The following is a 21,807-nucleotide window of genomic DNA, read 5'->3' on the forward strand; positions in this document are numbered from 1 at the left end:
AGAATTCCCCTTCTAATACCGGGTACCAGAACTGAGATTCAAAGACAAACCCTTTTTTAAAATGGAAAGGTAAAAGGTCCTTGTTATTCCTGTATCCCTTAGCAGTTGGTCCATTTATATGGATGTTTGCCTGCTCCTATGATAATCACAACTACTCCATGATGTGATGAAAGGAAATATTGTGGAATTGTTAATTATAAAAAACAACACAATGTTGCCTCAGCCAGTGGGTGTCAATGACTTGATTTGATCTTCCCTCCTTTAAATTCCAATGCCCCAATTTTCATTAAAACTGTAATCTACTTCTCATTAGAGCAGGTCAAATCTCAAGCTGGAATTTAGCTTTTGCTTTCTGTTGTTAAAAGTCAAGCATTTTTAAGAGGAAAACACTATGCTATCATGATGAATTCCGGGGATTTTCTCAGGAACTTTTAGGGTTAGACTAAACAAATTGAAGAATTCTTTCAGAGCTAGTGAAGTTCCTAAAATGTGGGTGAGAGAATGTAGCAACAAACCCCCTAACTTCTTGTTTCATAGATTCACCGAGACCACTTAGCATGAAAAAGCTCAGGAGAAATGTAGTGGATGCATGGAGTCAGAAATCTGTGTCCAACCTTCATGCCTAGGAACAGAGCCTGGAGGAGTTTAACTGCCTAGTGCAGGGAACAGGGTACCCAGAGTGAAATCACAGCTCTGACCCCCTGACAGCCAAGAAAAATGAGCAGAGCAAGCACTTTGATTTTCTCAATCGCTTAACTTCTTCTCCTATCTCAAGAGTCACTTAAAAGGAAAAGTGACATTGAAGGCAGAGCCACAGACACTTCTGAAGTCTGTACATGAAAGCTTTAACCTGCAGAGCCTTGGCCAGGGTGCTTGAGGAACAGAGCAAAATCTGTGCTCACAAACAGACCTTCCTGAGGAAGGAAAGCACTCGATCGATAACGCAGCCTTGGAGGCTTCGTTTCAGTTCTCTCTTCCAAAATGTAGCCAATGCTTTGGATAAATATAACTGGATTGAAAGCATTCTGCAAAAAAGTTCAAGTTAAAGTCAACATCTTACTGCTGAAGCTTGAAAAACACTTCTGCATAAGTTGGAGGAAAAAAAAGATTGTTGCTTGTAATCTCTTACATTTCCTATTCCCAGTAAAGAATAGTCCCTAAAAGCTTTTGTCTTCTCTGTTATTAAAATGCATTTCTACAATTGTAAGAGAACTTGGGCTTGGTTTATTTACACTCCAGCGAGAGCAGGCCCTGCACAGTGGAACAAATAAGCTGCTGAAATGGTCCTGAAGAACCTTTTAGATTGCACCTGCTTATATTTGGACCTGAGATACTTGGGAATAGATAACTCTTACCTCTTTTCACATGCACCACACAGAGGCACTGTCAGTAATGCTTGGGTTTTTATTCAAAGTAACATTATTTCAGAAATGACAAAATGTTTTTTCAAGCAAAGCAGTCAGGCTAGACTCTGCTACTCTCCAGAGTAAATTTTTGAGACTAATGTTCCTTAGAAGGAAAATCTTGAGGGTTTTCATGTGAGAAACAAATCCAAAAGAGTAAGATCACGCATAATCAGCATGTATCCCAGGCATTAGTGAGCACAGTGTCCTGCCTTGGATGATGGTGGTTATTGCCAAAGACATTACATGATGTGGGAGAGCCAGACAAACACATGAGAAGGGACAGAACATCACAAAATATATGAAGTTCCTCTAAGTAATATGTGTGGAACTGTATGGAAAAGAAAAGTATCTTCTTTCAACTGCTCCCACATAAGAAGCCACAGATTTTAACTGGCTTTGATTCACAAAGCCTTGTTTCACAGCCCTCTGCCCACTGCCTGCTTCTGGTGACCTGGATGGGAGTTCCACACAGCCCTCGCTGCCACTGTTCAGCATGGACATTTTACACGGAGGGAGAAATTAGAGACAGAAGCAGCTCACCTCCATCTCAAGACTGAGACCCAATATACAGTCAGTGATGTCCTCTGTCTTCTGAAGGGGTTCTGCAGCCTGGGCACCCCCGGGGGACCTCATTCCTGCTTGGAGTCACTGTCAGTTCAGCAGCACATAAAGAGAATAAACTCACCAGGACATTTTCAGCTATTTAAATAAATAAACCAACCCAGACTGCTCACTCTGTGCCTTACCAGTACACCTCCAAAGGGCTGATACGGGGACATGGATGGATGATCCATTCTAGGAATGACACTTTGACACTTGAGAAATAAAACCCTTTGCGTAAAATAACCAACAGGAATCACTTCTGTGCTGCTGTGTCCCTCTGACACATGAGCAGGCCTGCAGGTGTGAAGTTGTTCACAAACCCACACCGAGCTGTTCCTTTCCCCAGCCAGTGCAGCGTGAGCCAAGTGCCTTGGCACAAACAGGAAGCCTCCCCTCGGATGCAGCCCCACTGTTTCACCAGGGTTTGAGTTTGGTGTGTGGACAAACAGAGCCACTGTGGAAAGTCCCTCAAGAGACTGCGGCACCCCTGGCTAAGCAGGTGACGTGACTCAGAGACTGACAGAGAGCTCAGCCCTTTCCTCTGGAGATCAGACATTGCTGTGATACTGCTGTGAACCAAGGCTGAGTGAAATGAGATCTGTATCCAAATTCTGCATCCTCTTTCAGTCATGGTTCTTGAAAAGTAGTGGTTTCTTGCCTGACCAGAAAAGCAGAGCACTACCTTGTGCTTACCTTTCTTCCTATCTTCATTATAGCTGTTGAACAAAGTGGTTGGACAGAGGATTCTTCAAGGGTCCAGTGGATGCTCGTTCCAGCAACAAATCAAAGCAGCTGGGCAGATCAATTTTTTGCCAATCAGCCAAAGCCAGTACCTCCTAATTTTAGCAGATTGATTTTGTACATGAAAAGACAGTTTCTAACTGTTAACTGTGTTAACAGTTCAGGAAGCAGAAACAGGCAAGTGCCATATTAGAGCAAAGACTATCCTGAGTTTATCTGTGCCTACAGTCAGATCTGGAAATCCCCTGAGAACAGGTTTGCTTGTGAGTATTTTCAAGAACTCCTTGCTTTTGAGCTAAATAGATGCCAGAGAAATAAAGCCATCTAAATGTCAGAGCTTGGGAACTGGTGGTCCAGAGTTATTACCAATGGTGTGGAATTGCCACCGGAGTGAGCAATGGGATGCAAAGGAACATGGAGTGTTTTGTCACAAGAGAGCAAGGTATGGTGACTCCCATAGATAAGAAGCATTAGAATGTATAAAATTTGGAAATTTTAGCAATTTATTGGTGAAATTGAATATTAGAATAGTAAAATCTGAAAGGTAATTAGGTTTTGATAGAATAATGATTAAATAGATGTAGCAAATACTGGCTAGAATTCTCCACAGTTTGGCCACAGTCACATCCTTGCTTCATTATTTTCAAGCATTTGTGAAGCCATAATTTTGATGAATAATTGGGGACCAATAGATCTTACCTATAGTTCTGCTGTTTGGTATGAGCAACTAATCCCACAGTGATCTTGACCAGTTTGCATTCCCCCATAAGCTGAAACTGTTTTCAAAGGTATTTACTTGTCAAGTATTAACCAGTCTGTTTCCAGGGATGTGACAATAACAGAGAAGGAAAAAGTAATGGTGGTCAATTTGAGCCAAATCAATCATTATGGATTATGCACTGATTTTATGATACAATTGATGCTCTTTGCTCTTTTCCTGGCTCAAATTTATCATCAGAAAATAATTCCTTGAAATCTTTGAGACATTCACAGAAAACACCGCTGTTCTATTTCTGTGGGTTTTTTATATGTGCTCATTTCTATGACAGATGCTTAAGCTTTTCGTTTGAATCACTAATGGTAATGGTAAAGGCCAATGGTAAACTTCTGAAAATGCAACTGTTGTTTGGGAGAAATAACAGCCAAAAGATTTTGATAAATAGCCTCAATAGATTCCATAAGTATATGTAGCATTTTCATCTCAAAAGCAGCACAGCTTGTATCTGGACCTCAGAGAAGCTGAGACTCATTTTGGCTTTTCACTCTGGCACTTTAAATGAGAAGAAGATGTCAAAGGGAACAAGAATAAAGCAACCAATGAGGAGGAAAAAAAAAAAAAGGAACCTGGAGATCAGTATCTATAAGGCAAAGTGTAAAATTGCAGTAGCAACTTTCAAATCCATTTTCCAAATGTACAAGATGTGCTGTCTAGTCAGGGAACTACAGAGGAGCTCCCCTTGCAGCCATGCTATGGATTGTGACAAGAGGCAAGAAACAGGTCAATATTCGGAGTGCTTTGAAAATCATTTCCTTTGCAGCAACACTAAAAAGTGGAAATACCTCAGAAAGATGACAGTGTTGATCTAATCATGTATCTCATTTTTACAATAGACCTGGAACTGATGTCAAATCAATTTAAAGGCAACATAAAAGTAGATTCATGTTATAGTAGGCTTAGGCTACAATGTATCTCAGCAATGCCTGGGAGCTTGTTTTATTCTCTGCATGATAATTGTTTACTGAAATAAGGGAATAAAGTTGACATATAAAATCAGCTCTTAAAATATTTTAGGAGTGTATTAGAGCTCTGGAAATAAATATTTAAAATAATGAATAGATAATGTCCAGCTCGCTTGTCTATCACAGGAATCCATTTCCCCTCTGTCCAGCATGCACCTCTACTGACCTAAAATGCTGTGTCTAATAATACTGAGAAGAAACTACTGAAAGAGTTCAGTCATGGTTGGATGGAAAATTCACTCCCCATTCCTAAAATGTAGTCCTCTAGATATAAAGATGGGCACCAAGCAGGGGAACTATTAAGAGAGCCTAAAGAGCTCAGAATGGGATGGGGATGCTGGCACAGTTTTCCCGTCCTCCAGGTTGCAGAAAGCATTTCTGCTTCCACAACCCAACTGTCCCAGCTCCCGGGAACCAGGGCGTGGCCAAACCCCAGGCAGCACCTCCTGCCCCAGCCATGGACCTGCTCGAGGCCGGAGCATCGAGACCGACTGCAGCCACTGCGTGCCCTTGCTCAGGACCCCCATGCACGGGGGCTCTCCAGCAGGGTTTTACGGATGCAGCGTGTCTCTCGTCAGAGCCTCAGTTGTGTACATAACTCGTGCTGACCTCTTCCTTCTCCACCAAGGCACTTGTCCGAGCCAGAGATCTGTCGGGCGTCACCAGGCTGCTTATTTGACGCACTATTTTTAAATAACTCACAAATATTTAAACAACATTTCTATCAGCATTACATGTTTAGAAGACATCCAGGAATGTCAAGAGTACCCGAGCTGGCTGGCCCACATTGAGCACAGCCCTGCAGCAGTGCCGAGTGATCGAGTGGCCTGCAGCTCACACCAGCTCATGCAAAGCCCCTGGCAAGCGACACGGAGCTTTCAGCACCCCGGCGAGAGGGCTTTTGTGAGACAAGCTGGGAATGCACAGCACAGTCTGAGACACCAAGCCTTAGTGGCCTTTCTTATGGTTTATGGTGATTTGGTTTTAGGGAATAACAAAGAACGCAAAGTCACTACTGAAGACATCAATATCCAAGTTTTGGTCCTTTTATCTCTGTGACATCTCTTGGAGGAGCTGACAGCACCCATTATGGCTAACAAACCTTCGCTGGTTCTGAGAAAGGCTGTGAGCCCAAGTCTAGAGACTAACTGAGCCAGTGCTCCTGTCACACAGCAGTGTAAAGACAAAAGCCAGTTGGATTTTAGTTCTAATTTAATGCACATTTAGGATACATGGCTGTATCTTCCATAACTTCTCCACTATCAGGTGACGAGTGTAAAGGCATCCACTCTCCAGGCAATACTGCAAACCAATTTAATAATCAATTTCTGTTTTGAAAAAGGAGCAAGGCCAGTAAAGCTTGGTTTTAACACCTCAAAGCCTTTGTGTTGATTATTTTACTGCTAGGCTATAATAGACTTTCAAAACTCAACAGAAGAGTGTTTCACACATTCTGAGTTTGAAGAAGATTGCTGCTAAGATGTTCAAAATAGAAATACTGGCACTGAAGCACCCAAACCAATAAAACCTATTCATAAAAGCACTTCACATCAAAAGACATCGATGTGTTTTAGCTCACTTCAGATTTCAGCAGCCTTCAGTCCTTGCCTAAGACTGGAGCAAAGCTTGGTGCCAAGTCTACCTGTGATGGGAGGCTGCATCCATTCTTTGGTGTGTCCAGGCATAACACAGCCCCTTTATTGAGCCAAACAGTTTTTCCTTGGATGACTTGGCTGTGTAGGCTATTAGAGGACATGGACTTGACAGGTCACAACAGCGTTGTCTTGAGAGAGGGCTGGCAAGGAGCATGAAGCACACTGTGAATCTTCACCTTCTATTTTAAGCAATGGTGGCTAAGTCAGACTGGCAGGAAACACACACACATTTCCTTTGCTTGCCAAATACCCACAACATTACTTGGGAGGAATGTCATAGGCTGGAGCAGAGTTAGGTTTGGAAGGAACAAGGTACACATTAGCTACATAGGCAAGGTAACAAGTCAAGTATGCATTCCCTATGTAAAAGGCTTTAGAAGGACCAAGAAAAAAGCACATTTTTCTGTCAATATTAGGATGCCAGCACACATAAACATCTGTAAGTTGTGGCCTGCAGAAAAGCAATTTCTCACTTTTTGCAAAACATCTTTACCTAATATTTTGTATATTATAAGGCCATCTCAGTAAGATCTAAATCTCTTTTGCAGAGAAGATGCCATCCCTCTGTCTGCCAGTGGCAGAGAAGTAAAAGGATTCAGGCTGCCTGATTCCAAACACCCTTTTCAACGTGCTGCCACTACATACAAAGTAGGAACCCAGATCTCAGCCAGGGCCAGAGGCTGGATGTGTGCTTTTCTGTAGGTGTCGACCTTCTGAGAATGAATGGGTAGGTGTGTGCTGCAGTTCATGTGTTGCTAAGTTTAGGGACATTTACCTTTGCCTACAAAGCACTGCCACATATTTCTGTGACAGGAGGCTTTGCCTTGTCTCCTCACATTTAAGAATAACTGTTGTTGTCAGGTTCCAGCTGGACACAGGAATGCTGTGCAGTTTCTAGCTGTGGCATTCAGATAGTCCTTACCTCTGATAAAAGAGAGTGAGGGAGTGCCTGGGCTGATAGGACCTGATGGGTTGGTTTACATCAACATCACTTACTCAACTTCACTACAACTTTTTGCAGTTCTTCTAAAGGAGGCAGTATAGAAAAACAAATATTCATACACAGCCTTTTTGCTCCTCTCCAGAACTGCCCCACTTCATCTTTAAGAAGTAAAAGCAGCAAAAGGGAAAGGAAAAAAAACAAAGGAAAGGACACTGCTCTGTTGCAACATCAAGCCAGCGTAAGCAGTGACAGCACCCACATGAAATATTTTACCATTAATGGCTCCAATAGCAATCTTTCTGGATGATCTATGGAAGCCCTGCAATCAGAAATAGCTAAGCTTTGCTCGGCCCCATTTCAAAATCATGGTTCTCTGATGAGAAGGGAGTTGCCCTCACATGTACCATCAAATTTAGAAATCCATTTAAGCCCTTTTGATGTTATTTGAATGATTACTTCTGAAAGGTTATAAAACAAAATGCGGCTAAGCCATATTTGTTTTTTCTGCGATGTTTGGAAAGTGTAAACACTTAAATCATCAACCGAGTGCATATCATTCATATTCACCATACCTTTTAAAAGCATACTTAGCATACCGCTGAGAAAGATTACTCTGCTGACAAAAATCAAGTGTCTGGATTAATTTAAAGGAGTGCATTTCACAATCCATCATTCCAGAGTAAGAGAACAAGGAACTGCTCAGTTAAATTAAATTGTGAGTTGCTCTGGAACAAATTAAAGGAAATTAATCTCTGCACTGTGTCTAGTCCAGACGTGTAATTCGGGGCTGGTGCTATTAAAAGCCAAACAGTCTATCTGGGTTTCATAAAGACTGAATCATTTTACAACTAATATTTATTTGCACTCTTGCACAACATGAGAAGCAGCAGGATTTGTGGCTTGTAAGACGAGCTGGCAGTTTCAGGCCAGTGCTCTTCAAGGACTTTTTGAAGGAGAACAGGTGTGGGAAACCAGCCTGGGAATGGTGGGGCAGAAGCAAAGCCCTCTGAGCCAAGAGGTCAGCAAAGAGAGGATGCTCATTGCTCCCACCATGATGTGTTTGAACAGCAGGGCCTTCCCCAGGACACCTTGGTGGCCACCAGGGCAGGATTTGGTCCACGTGGGTCAGCTCAAGGGTTCCATGTCACACCTGCCCGGCCCCAGCTGGTTCACTGGGGCCCTTCTGGGCCGGAGGGGGTTTGCCCTCTGAGAAAAGGATTTTATTGGATAACCCCAGAGCCCACATGCAGACACAGCCCAGCTCAGCAGAACAGATGATCTCCTGAGGAGACTTTACAAACAATAGAGGGAATGAAGAAACTTAATAGAAGAGTGTAATAAGGAATATACATCCATGTAAAACTGCTTGTGGTACTAGTCAGCTCTAACTTTACATGTGTTACCCACAGCCCATTTCTCTAAGTGTGTTTTTACTCTTTTCTCCCTTTTTTCCCCCCCAATCTTTAAATAACCATTTACTATCTACTGCTTCCTTAATTTTCACTTTAAACTTTCAGTTTCTTTCCTCCCTGACTTTGTATAGATATATTTAATCTAAACTTTTCATAGCAGAAGAAAGAGTAGTTTGAAAAACAATATTCCAATGGGATGGAGACCCCTTTATTACCAGTTACCCTTAAAAAGGAAATCAGAATATTATCCTCATATACCTGACAGCATTCCAGGGAAAACATGAGCTTATTTAGTTTACGCTAATTTCCCTAACTAGGTCGTTTAGGCAGCAGTGGCTGTGACCAGTGGAGGAACCAGCTGAGCACTGGGAACCTGAAAGGTTTAGTGACCTGGAAGGTTTAATGGGAGAGCAAGAGTTCAGCCAGCGTGAAGCATTACAGAAATCTCAGGGCACAGAGCTCCCTTTTTCCAGGTGGTGCAGACACTGGAGGGAGAGTGGGGCTGTGCCTTTGGGCTGGAGCTGAGAGGAAACCTGCAGGAGAGCCAGCAGTGCTGCTCTGGCTTCTCTCCCTGCAGACTGACATTGTGCAACTCTTCTCCTCTGAAATGCATGCCCACAGGCTGGTGTGCTGGGACAGGCTGTGGCTCTGAGCTGAGGAGTCAGGCTGTGAGTCAGACCTCTACAGCCTCGCAGCCATGAAGCAGCAGCCACAAGCTGTGACCTGAAGCTGGTCCTGGTGCTGCCACCAGCAAACAGGTCAAGTGGATTTCATCTCTGGCAGCAACAGCTTATTCCTCTCTTGTGTCCAACCTGATGTGGTTATCCCTAGCTTGTAAATCCACACACTAATCAGCTTGGGAGTTAATATTTCCATAAATTCTGATTTCCAACATGCTCTACTTCTCCACAGCAAAAGAGGCATCTTGTTTCTTAGGTTCTACCTGCACACTCCAGAAAGGACCAAAATACAGGGGAAGGTGTTCTGAAGGTGCTCTGAAGAGCTTTGCTGAAAGGGAGAAGGCAAAGTCAGAGAAGAAATATGCATACGGTCATACAGCAGGTGAATAATTGGGCAAATCCAAATACAAAAGCTCTTATAGGACCTCACCCTTCAGGCCAGCCATCGCTGTCTCTTCTGAAATCAGAAAAAATGAGCACGGGAGATCATTTCCATCATCTTAGTGTGATTAATCCTACTCTGCTGTAACCGCTGAAATACCAACCATTTGTTTTTATACATTTGGCAAAACACCTTTTCCTTTTATTGCCTCGGCCAAATCAGCCCAATTTTTCAGGCTGATTGTGCGTTTGGCAGTAATGCACCTAAATGGCTCTGCTGCCGCAGGGCGCCGAGCACTGGCACAGGGAGATTTATAGCACTGAGCCCCAGGTAAGGATGCTCCATTTTCCTGCAGACTGATTCGTACTGTCTATTGCAGCGATTTAAGTGTTTTTTCAAAGAGCACATTTGAAGAGCTGAAATGGATACACACTGTCAGCTCGTGGCAGTTTAAGTGCAAACAGCTGCCCTGAAAGCTCTGTGCAGCACCACAAAGAGATGAGCCTCTGTGAAAGCTAGTCAATCAAAGAAGATAAATCTTTGTGTCAGTTCCAATTATTGAGATACTCCAGTTAACTCAGGGAATCACAGACATTAGACTGGCTTTAAATGCCCACGTGGCTGAGACTATACCATTGCTCCTGAGAGGTAATTTCACTGTCTGACAGATCAAGAGGCTTTTCTCAGCTAGTTAATTCCAATTAAGTTTTTCCTCTCAATTTCATCCTACTATCCATTATCCTCAGTCAGCTACCCTTCACAATTCCTCTCCTGCCATGCTGCTCATGCCAAGACTTCTGGAAATAGTGACATTATTACAAGTACCTGGTGATGACACCCATGAGGCCTCCTAGTGCCTCCCAGGCCTCAGAAAAAAGATGGTTTCTGTCTTAAACAGCTCTTTCCAGCTTCTACAGCCTTTAAATAAAGCTCTACACTTTAATTTAGATACGTCAGTAACCTCCCCTCCTTGTGCTTTGCCTCTTGTCCTCTGATAAACTTTGTTTCTCCTGGCTCCCCTGACTTCAGGCAGCAATCCAAGTGTAAAGGACGTGTTTAGATGGTGTAGGACTAGAAAAGAGATGCTGCTGCAGAATTACCTCCTGATATTTTTCTAGAAGTCCACAAGCACCGGTGTCCTGGAAGACGTCGTCAGAATAGATAACAAAACACAAAACGTTACACTGCTGCCTCATGAACTTTATATAAAGCGAAATTATAGGGGATTCCAGTAAATAATTCCTTTCCTTCCTCCTCCAAAAATGGGAATGGCTGTACCCTTCAAAGTGGATGGGATTCATCAGTGTCTTGTCTCTGGTATCAAAAGAGGCTGGTCACACAGCACAGCTCCCCTTCCCTTAACCACATTGCTGTCCCTCTCACACGCTCAGGAAGACAAATGGAATTAAACAATCTGTAAACATATTCCTCCAGCTCAGGAAGGTCAAGGGGTTTGCAAGTTTATTTCAAGAAACAAGAGGAATTTAGCCCTTTATTCAACACAGCAGTGAGCATCAAAGGATGGCGAGGTCCTCTGAGGAAGCAGGTCCCCTTACCCGAGGCAGGGGTGCCAGGGATAAAGTGTGTGCATGGTCAGGTCAAGGTTGGAACTCCAGCCTAGATTTACACCAGTGTAAAGGGAAGCATTCCCCAGAACAGTATTTACATTATTCAGGCCAAGGAAAAAATGTAGTGGCAGCTGTGAACAGCCCTGATAGGAGGACCTTCATGCAGGGGTTTGGTTTGTTGTTGCAGCTGACTCTCTGCATCTCCTTTATCTTTTTTTTTTTCCCCCTCCTTTCAGAGATGTTTGACCTTAAATGCAAAAGGATAACGTGGGTCAGGAGGAGTGTTTGTTATGTATGAGTTATTTTCTTTCATGTTAGCAAAATCCTTTTGTAAAAGTTGGCAGAAGTCCCTGTTACAGCTAAATTTTGGACCCATGGGTGATCTGGAATTTAAGATTATTTATGTCTCAGTATAAAAAAAGCAGTGGAAAGGAAGCAAATTCAAAGAAAATAATCAGAGCACAGCTGAAGTCTGTAGCTTTACTTGTTTAAAGCATTCAAGTCTATCACTGCCCTCCTCTTCACTGACGTTGGGTGACTGTTTCAGTGGTTTGAGGCTTGTGTGTAGAAGCTGGAGCATTTGTAGAAACGACACATCACACTGCTTCAGTGTTGTTTCACAAGGCAAGGAGCATGAAGCACTTTACAGATTCAAAGAACGAACTTGCACAGCAGAGCTCCTGTGTACAGGTGTGCTGACATTACCTGCAACTCATGTTGCAGTTTACCTTTGCACTACAGGTACAGAGAGGAACAGCAAGTGGGGAGCAAATCCTGCTGCTGCTGTCACTCCCATCTCCTGTCCATGGCTTTCACTGGGCTGGGGTGACAGGCAGAGACTCTGCAGTCCTCACTCACTCTGGTGCGTGGTTCCTCAACAAACCACCTCTGACTCCAGGGAGCTGTTTGCACTGTAAAAAGGAACTGCTGAGGGTGAACCAGAGCTGAAGTTCAGCCCTGGTCTGCCAGTGCTGTCCAGGCCGGGGTTATTGCAGGGAAGATCATTCCTGAAGGGTGGGGCTCTAAAGAACATTTTTAGGAAAGGGTTATTTTTTATGTGCTTATTCCCAGAATGGTCCCGGGGTAAATCCATACTGGCCGTTTTTCCAAGTCTCATTTACTCTTAATCAACAAAAAACCAAGGAAAAAGTTCTTAAAATATTCAGAAAGCAGCTTTGCCTCTTGAGCATGTTATTTCACAGCCATCTTCCAACAAAGGTAAAGGGAAAACCACAGTTGTTCCCCATACAAACATGCAAAAAGACAACTCTCAAAACCTTGTACCATCAGCCAGGGGACAACCCCAGTGACAGGATAGGCTCTGTCCACGCTTCTCCTTTGGCTGCTCATTGTTCCAGCAGACCTCTCTGCAAAGACACCATTCCTTGATTCCACCCCTCCAGTGCACGGAACAAGGAAGACAGCAGCACCCCACAGCCCCTCCAAATCGTGCCCCAGTAGCCAGGGGTAGCTGTTACTAGTCGGCTTGAGGCTGAGCAGACCTGTCTTAGTTTTGAAGAACACATTTGAATGCACAGCAGTTTTCACTTTGAGGCGTCCTCCCCCTCCACACGAGCAGATATTAAATATGTGCATATTTAATGCTCTGCCAGCCCTGCAGCCATCAGGTTGGATCAGCAAGGGGAACTCGCCTGAGTAATTCAGGTGTCTGCGGAATGTCAGAGCCTGCAGGTACAGCTAGGGTGACATTTTCAGAAGTATCTACATTTCTTAGGCTCTTCAAGCTCCATTGAAACTTGCTTGAGGTGAATTTGAATGGAACACAGGCCCCCAGATCTCTTTTGTATTTTAGGATAGTTTCTATCCTTAAATTTTGCAATAAATAACATGTAGACACTGCTTGGAAGGATGGGAGCAGAGTAGTTTAGCATGATCACGGTCATAAATGAACAAAATTACTTTGAATATTGAAAGTATATTTAATGTGGTGCTCAAGGTCACACAGCACATCAATGGGCAAAACTGAACCAAAGCCCTGAGGGTATATTACTTGCAATCAGATGCAGGAGTAATTGAGTAATTGCACAGACTTAGCAGCAGCATTACATCAACGTAACATATGGCTAGAAAGGGGCTTGGGGAGCTTCTGTGATCTGCTGAAGGGGAGAGAGAGTCAAGAGCAGGGAGGACATTAGATTTGAACAGCTAATATCACACAGGTAACCTGGCACGGGGAAGTCTGCTGCTATTTATACTCCATAAAAATTCTGATTTTAGTGCCTTAGTTTTCAGTATATCCACTGCTGGAAACATGGGGAGTTCTCCATTTGAAGGACACATCTTGCTGACTGTTGGCACTGTGTTGGGAGACCCTGAGGTGAAAGACACCCAGTGACTTGGCTCTGGCACCTGCTGGGTAGGTGTGTCCCTGCGCCTGGCAGTGAGAACCTGCCCCTTGGCTGCTGATCTTCGCCACCAGCTGCTGGCCCAGCAGCCTCTTTATGAGCCCTACCTGGCAACCACTTGCCGCTCATTCAGCTGTCAAAATTATATTTATGCTAGTGCAGTATTTCCTGTTTCTTAATTTGGATGGTTCCCTCAGTCATTTTTCCACTAAAATGCTCAAGCATTTTTTGAAAACATCTAAACAGGAAGAGACCTGACCTCTCCTCCCTGAACATAGTGTGCTCCCTTCTCCTGGCAGCAGCAGATCGCTCCTGTGCCAGCTGCTGCAGCGACTCCAGGACAAGCTGAGGGTGGGTGTCATACCTTGGGATGCACATGGGCTCTGCTTGTGTGCACTCCTGGTGTCAGAGACTGAAATATTACAGTCTATGACTTAAACATTTTCTTAAGGGACTTTTAAAACTGTGTTAAAAAAGCTGCAAAGAAGACTACCAAACCCTGAATGGGGCCCTGACTGAGGCGTTACACCACTCGCTGATGGAGATAAGATGAAGTAACAACTCAGGGCTGGGGACATTGACAGAGCACAAGCTTAACACCTCCAAGGTGGAGACCACAGTCCCAGGGCTACCAGGTGCCAGGCTCGAACAGACCCCCTGCACCAAAGGGTGGAGGGAGGAGAGGCTTTGGGTGTCTTGGAAACGCCTCTGGTCAGAGATGCAGTGACTGCCCATCCTCCACTGTGCAGAGCCCAGCTGAGGGGTCCTCACCGGGAGGGGGAAGCTTATCCACAGCAGAAGGGGGTGACATGACCCATCACAGGGGCCCCCCTCAAAGGGGTCCCCAGACCCTGCACAAAGCACCAGAGATGATGCAACAGACCCTCAGTGTTGCAAGGGACAGTGTCAAGCTAGCCCCTGCAAGAGAGGCACGTGGGCGTTCCCACCTGGCCCAAAGTGTCTATTAATCCACGGGATTCTGTACTCTTTGGCCTGGCGTGTGTTGTGGCAGTGTGGTGGCGTGTGGTGGCATGGCCATGGCAGCGACGGGGGACCCTCACCACCAGCACACCAGATGGAGGGGAGCAACAAGACATCATTGGGATCCTCAGATGGGTGATACGCTTCCACCTAACCCCTGTCACCTCTCCCTGTTCCCCCACCCCCCACGCACACTTCTTTTTTCCATTTTCTTTCCTTCCTTCCTTCCTTCCTTCCTTCCTTCCTTCCTTCCTTCCTTCCGAATTCCTTCCGAATTCCTTCCGAATTCCTTCCGAATTCCGAATTCCTTCCTTCCGAATTCCTTCCTTCCTTCCTTCCTTCCTTCCTTCCTTCCTTCCTTCCTTCCTTCCTTCCTTCCTTCCTTCCTTCCTTCCTTCCTTCCTTCTCTCTTCCCCTCTTTTTTTGCCTCTCTACTATTAAATAAAATACATCAATTTTTTTGGCATCAACATCTAACCTCGTTTGGTTTTAATCTCATTTCTGGGAATATTTTGAACCTTCCAAGTTCTTTCCAGTTTATGCACAGACACTTAGCTTGCTTTGCTTTTCTGAGTTTAAACTGGATCGTAACACGTGTTGCCTTGAAAAGCTCAGCAGTCTTGGGATCCCAGGCAAAGTCCTTCCTATTCACACCCAGCTGGCCCCCTCATTCCAGCTCACCTCCCTGCCTGACTGTGCAGATGGATCCCAGGTTCTAGTCAGCTGGTTGTCCCCAGAAAGGGAAAATGCCCATTGACACAAATGGTTTGATGGTGAGCCAGATACTTCAGGCAGACATTGGGCAGCTCTTCTCCTGTGCACTTTCCTTGGGAACAGAATGGTTTGAGGTGTTTTCCCAGCTGGAAAGCTGCAGGGTGTGGGGCATCCATCATCACTGCCCCTCACCTGGGAAGGTGCAGCCACTGGGGCAGAGCCTTTGCAATCCCTGCCCTCCAACTGCTTTCTGCAAAGGCCCCAGGGAGGAATTTCTCTTTCCCTGAGCTGGACAAGCTCTACACCCCAGGAGCCAGGTCTGTGCTTGCGCTCCCTTGCTGTTGGGACACTGGATGCAGCAGGTGCATCCAGCCCAGCCCAGCCCCACTGCAGGACCCAGAGACACTCGTGGGGTGCTGGGATGGAGGCCCAAGGGCACTGCCCACTGCAGGCTCCAGCTCCTCTCCTTGGGAGAGCAGTGCTGCCCTCAACAGACATCAGACACCAGGGATTTAGACAGACAAACTCCCTGCACATGACTAGGATGTTAAGGAGATGGGCAGCTCTGAGGCAGAGCCCAGAAGCAATGAGGAGGCACTTTCCTTACTGCTGGCAGTGCAGAGTTCCCTGGAACCAGCAGATCCCAGCTCTGGGCCACTGCACTCAGCCATGGGGAACGCAGCATGAGTCTGTGCTGCATTCCCAGCCAACAGGGGAGTGGGATAAATGGGAAAAAGTTGGTTCTGCCTTCAGGAGGTGGAGAAGCGAATGCACTTCATTTCCAGGAGCACCCACACAGCCCCAGGGAAGGAGAGAAGCAGTGCCAAAACCTCTGTCAAACCCTCTGGCTGTGAGCACGGATGAGCTGTGGGACAGTGAGGGACCTGCCCTATGGCCCCAGTGCAGGGTCCTCCCCAGAGCTGGGCTAACAGCCATGCTGCCTTGCATGGGTTTAATGGCCAGGCTCCAAATCAGCTCTTTGGCTGGTGCAAATCAAAAGCTGACACACCTGAGGGTGACAGGACAGAAAAAAAGTGAAAAAAACCCAACAAGTGAAAGGAAACTCAGGGCCCTGCATGTGTCTGTGCCCACAGATTGCTGCTGCAGAGCTCTTGGGCAGCTGCCTCCCAGCACGCCCTTATCTGCACTCTCCTCCAGAAGCCCTCAGTGTCTGGAAATCACATTCAATGCATACAGTGGGACATATTTAACGTACTAGTGTGTGGCCTTGCAGCAGTTTGGTCATGTTGCAGAATTTAACTGAGATTGGCAATAACTGCAGAAAATTAGATTTATGTTAGTTTTTTTAATGTTGGGTGTTTTTCTCAAAAAGTTGTTTTTCCAAGGCCCGGCACTATCCTACAGCAGTGAATCTGTAATGCCACCCTCCTATGCCACACGTACCTCCAGGAAGGAGCACTCTGGGGTGTCTTTGGGGCTTGGGCAGGTGGCCTCACCTGGCACTGGCTGCTTGGAGCAGGAGCCAGCTTGTGGTGATGCTTTTATGGAATACTGTGAGGCTACACCACTTCCCCAGAGCTGGAACTGGGCTCCAGCCCTGCAGCACAGCAAATCTTTCTTCTCCGGGGGAGCACCTGGCTCTGCTCAAGCACTTTCTGCTGCGATGGCTACTGCTGGTGGGTGGCAATGACAGTGTGGTCAGCTCTCATTCTCTGAGGAAAGAGCAGCACATGGAGTATTTTGGGAGACTCCTGATATTAAGGCACAGTCATTAACTGTGACTAAGTAAGATTTGTAGATATTCTGGATTGGTGCCAGGGAAGGGGGGAAAGGCAATCCCAGACAAAGGAAAGCAATAATGTGTTATTGGTCAAGAAGATTCATGTGGTGAAAATTAATAGCAGCGAGTGGCCTGCAGGGATAACCCATCCATCTTGTCTGTGGCAGGGAGCACACACAGCTCGGTGCCTGGGCAGCACAGTGTCTGGCAGCCAGGTCACCAGCTGCTATTTACATTTCTCCAGGTTCAGGGGTACAGGCAGTGGCTCCCCCTGCACACACGGAGCACAGCTCTGCTTCCCGTCACTGCACATCTGAGTCCCCCCAGCGTCCCGTACACAAGGAGCAGCGAGGGAGCACCGGGCTGCCTGGGGAGCTGCTCTCCAGGCTGGGCCAGCATCCAAGGCACAACATCCCTGCTCAAGCTGGGCAGACCCTGATCTCAAGATCAGAGACACCACAGAACACAAGGAAGGAATCCCACTATACACCCCTGGCTGTGTCATTTGTTCAGTCTTAGACTGGCAAAGCCATGCTTGATTTTGGTGGCGAATGAAAGCCACAGCGTGATGCCATCATTAATTCAACAGCTACACTTTGCCCAAGAACTGCCAGGGTGCAGCACGTGGGGTGGCCTCGCCACTCTGGGTCTGTACATAAACCACTTCAAACAGGAGGCTTTAAATGCTGTCATTGCTGTAGTTATTCAGCAAATGCTTCTCACTCTAATATACTCCTAGCCTTTTAATAACATACCAAGTTTTTTATAGATCTGTAACAAGTTCAGAGGATGACTTGCCTATCCCATCACCAGCCTGCCCAAAGCTGACCACGTACGTATTCTACCCCTGCTCAGCACAATGCTCAATGGAAAAACACACAAAATTAATGCTCCCTGTGCTACCCAGCTAACTAAAGATTCAGCTTGGATGGGAGAGGAAGTGCAGGGTCCGGCATGGTTTCCTGTGTGCCTATAAATATCCATTTGGGATGGTTTAGGCAGAGGTCAGCCCCAGGCAGCTGTACGAGTGCTGGCCTCTACTTTCCTTGAGCTGGTGGAGTGGCAGAACTTGTCCGCCTTGGAGCAAGAGCTTTGGGACACAGACCATGAGCTCCTGCTACCTCACTGATGTTAATGAGGGCTCAACATTGGCTGCAGTGGGAGCAGGGCCACTGGGTGCCTGCCAGGGCAGGGGTCCCACCAAGGTCACCCCCCTGGGCTGGCACCATTTGAACCTCTCCAGTCACCTGTTGGTCTCTCAGACTTTGCTGAGTGGCACATGAAATCTAGAAATGTTTCCAAAATGCTCTAGAAGACAAGAACAGACAGAAAGATGCTATTCGTGTGCTTTGGTCCAACAAAGGGACCTTAGAGAGCAGTTTTGTCCTGCTCAGGGTGGGTTGGTTGGGGGTCCCCAGCACAAGTGGCACTCCTGGTCCCCGCAAACCCAAGCACACTGTGACATCTAGTGGCAAGTTACCCCAGAGCCCAGGGAGAGCCGTGTCTGACAGGCCTTTCCCACAGCTCCTGGACAGCCAGCCCAGACTGGTTTGCTTTGTGACATGCTCTTGAGGTGCCTCTGTACACCCAAACCTTTATTTACGTGTAACAGAGAGTGTTGCACGTGTGTGAGTATGGGTGAGAGGACGTATGACAGCTCGTTGCTCAGGCCGAGGTGTGCAGGTGACAGGGACCATATTTTGTGTGCAGCTTGGGCCATATTTGGCATGGCTTTCAACCAGTGTCCCCCAGCAGTGACCAGTGCTGGTGTTTGACCAGCTCAGGTGGCCTTGCCAACATTTCCCAGAAGCCAGGGGAACACAGCCTTTGTACAACCAGAGAGGTGGAGCAGCAGACACCGCACCCTGTACCCTTCCTGCACATTCACCTCCACCTCCTCCCCCTCCTTTGGCAAGGTTTATTTAATATTTCACCTTTTTTTTCAGACTCCATTCAATTTCATGCACCACCATCAGTGACACATTCCATATTAGCTGAATAATGATACAGAAATTAAATCAATAGGCTTTTTCTAGCAAATAGAAAGGCCCCATCATGCACGTCTGGGCAGCATGAGTCAGGGATGTCATCTGATTACTGGGCTGCTCTGTGAAAGAAGGGACAAACAGATACCAAATATGGGGAGTAAAACTGAAAAAAAAGGTCACATTTCAAGAAGATCCTCATTCCTGTGTGAGAGATCAGAACTGGGCAGCAAAGTGGAAGCTGCTGTGCAGCACATGAGCACTGGCCTCTTCACACAAGCACCCTCTGCACACCCACCACAGGCCTGCCCCCCACAAATTCCCTGCTCCTGGAGGACGATGGAAACAACAGCAAAGTCTGCAGTGTCAGAGCCCTGGGAAGCTGAAGCCAGGGTGGGCAGCACCCACCCTGCTTCAGGTACTTCGGGTCTCTGAAGCAGGCTGAGACCCACAAGTGGTGCCCAGGCTCCAGTGCCAGGAGATGTCAGCCACCACAATGAAACCCCCCGAGCTGTCAGCAGGGCCTCTCCTTTGTATCTGCCTTTCATAAAGTTTTGTTTAATGCACAAAATGGTTACGTATTCTATATGATTTATTCACCAGAGAAGCCAAGTTCCCTTCCCACACAAGCATTCCTTCCAACAGCTCCAGGTCCTGCCTTTTCCCAGGAGCACTGAAGGAAGCAGGATGAGGTGGAGGAGGGATGGGAACAGCAGGCAGTGTGTGTGCTCAGCCCCGCGCTGCACAAGGCTTGCTGGACCATTTTTTGGCAAGTGTCAGATTTTTTGGAGGGCCAGGTTTTTGGCAGGTGTCAGATAACGTTAACCCTGGAAGTGTGAACCCTGGAAATGGTGAACTCAGAAGCTGGAACAGCAAATTTATGCCAAAAAGAACAGCAATCCACACAAAAACACTCCCAGAAACACCTCCCCCCTTTCTTAACAGCTCTCTGACCACAGGGTGAGAGCTGGGGACAGGGGGGACCCTTGCTGCCAGCCAGAAGGGCTGGCCCCAGCAGCCCCACTGACCCTCTGCTGCACCCCAGCAGTCTCCTCACCACTGCACAGCCCGTGGGTACTGCTGGGACCTGGGTGGTCCTGCTGCCCACGTCAAGCTGGGTTTCATGCCTGGCATTCCTACTGGCTCTGCCAGTAGCTGTCACCAGGGAATGGGCCCACAGGAGAGCAGGAGCATGGTGGCTTCTCCCTGCCCAGTGCCCCCGAGGCACAGCAGTCATGGGTAAAGGAGGGTCCTTCCCTGGGGCTTGACCCCTTCTGCCCTCCAGCCAGCACCCCTCTGGTCACTTCCCACAGTGGTCATTGCATCAGCACTCCAGGGCATAATGCTCTTATGGTGAATACCTGGCAACACAACCCGTTCCTGTCTCATGACTCTTAGCTTACGTCAACAATTTATTAATTTCCAAAACACAATTAATTTTCTACCTTAAAAAGTACACCTTTACTACTGCCTGGGAGACCTGTGTGTACCAACAGATGGATGTTCACCCCTGGCCTGAAATGCAGCAAACTAATTGTGTTTCTCCCCAGTTCTCGTGCTCGGCACATTGCCAGGGTGACGCAGAGCAATGAGAAATAAATTGACTCGAAACTTGGCCAGGGAGCATCAGCAAACAGAGATTTGAAAACTCAGCTTGATTTATTTTATAGAGAGGCAAAGGACAAGAAATGCAGTACTATTCCCAGTTGTGGTCCTGGCAAACAGTCCTCCAAGATCCATGTGAGAACAGAGCTGCTGGTGAGGCTGGGCAGCCACGGCCCCAGGGTCTGTCTGACAGGGGAGCATCGCTGGGAAGGGACAACATGACACTAATTCCGTTTCTGAAAACATTCACTGCAACCCTTGCCTCTCCTGCCCAGAGAATAGACAGTGTTTTACATGAAGCAATAAAATAAAGGCCACCTTCTGACATGCAGATGCTTAATACCCTCCTACAGAGCTGTTGGAGTTGCTGTAGGATTGTTTTGGCATTACAAAGCAAACCTTTGGCAAAAGCAGGAGCTGGGGCTGGCCAACTGATGGTCAGAGAAATGCCAGGACTGCCCCAGCATGGGGCTCCAGCTCCCATGGGCTGAGGGGTGCTGTCAAGGAACTCCAGCCCTGGCAAAGGGACCTGGGCGCAGCAGAGCAAGGCAAGAGAGGAACCGAGGGGCTGAGCCAGCTGAGCCAGAAACCACCCTGGGGGACACGAGTAGGACGTGGGAGCACAACTGAGCCCAGAGGCCTGGAGCATCAGCACTGCCCTCTCCAGCCCCTGCTCATGCTGGGTGACAGGCAGCCACACACTGCTGCAGGCTCAGGCACACCCCTCAAAGGCCCCTCTCGCCTTCTTTCCTCTCAGAAAACAGATCACTTTTGCTATTGCTTTTCAGGAAAAGGCATTATTGCTCAGGGTGACCTCCTCTGATGCTGGAGGTCTGACATGCTGTCCCACAGAGAGTGTCCCCACTGCTGCTGTTTTCCCAGCTCTGCCACCCCACTCGGTCTCTATGGGAAAGCCGTTCCCTGCCCTGGCTGTGCCCACACTGCAGGGACAAGACTCCTGTGGGAGCACTAAGGGTCCTGCTGATCCCTGGGGAGCAGCAGGGCTGGAGCCAGTTGGGGGGCAGCAGGAGGGGTGGCTGCTCCCCTCGAGAGGACAAACCTCGGCCAGGCAGGGACCTTCTGCCACACTGCCTCTCTCCAGGGACAGCTGTGCTGTACCACTGAATGCCCACTGCGGGACTTGCAGATGCTGAAGTGTTGGATCTCAAAATTTCTAGTAACTAATTTTTTTCTTCCAAATTCTAAACATAATATATCACGGAAAAACTTTTCTGTTTTCTGTTAAGTGAGCCCAAATAGAAGCAGCACATCCCAGGAGGGAACA

General features: G+C 47.0%; 1 protein-coding gene across 2 annotated transcripts in view; it reads right to left on the reverse strand.

Annotated features, from left to right (window-relative positions):
* Positions 1 to 21,807, reverse strand: part of LOC116451388 (rho GTPase-activating protein 7-like) — a 51,797-nt gene that overhangs the window by 29,418 nt on the left and 572 nt on the right. The gene's annotated exons all lie outside the window — the stretch shown is intronic.

Source organism: Corvus moneduloides, chromosome 15, assembly GCF_009650955.1.
Source record: "Corvus moneduloides isolate bCorMon1 chromosome 15, bCorMon1.pri, whole genome shotgun sequence".
Lineage (NCBI taxonomy): Eukaryota > Metazoa > Chordata > Aves > Passeriformes > Corvidae > Corvus > Corvus moneduloides.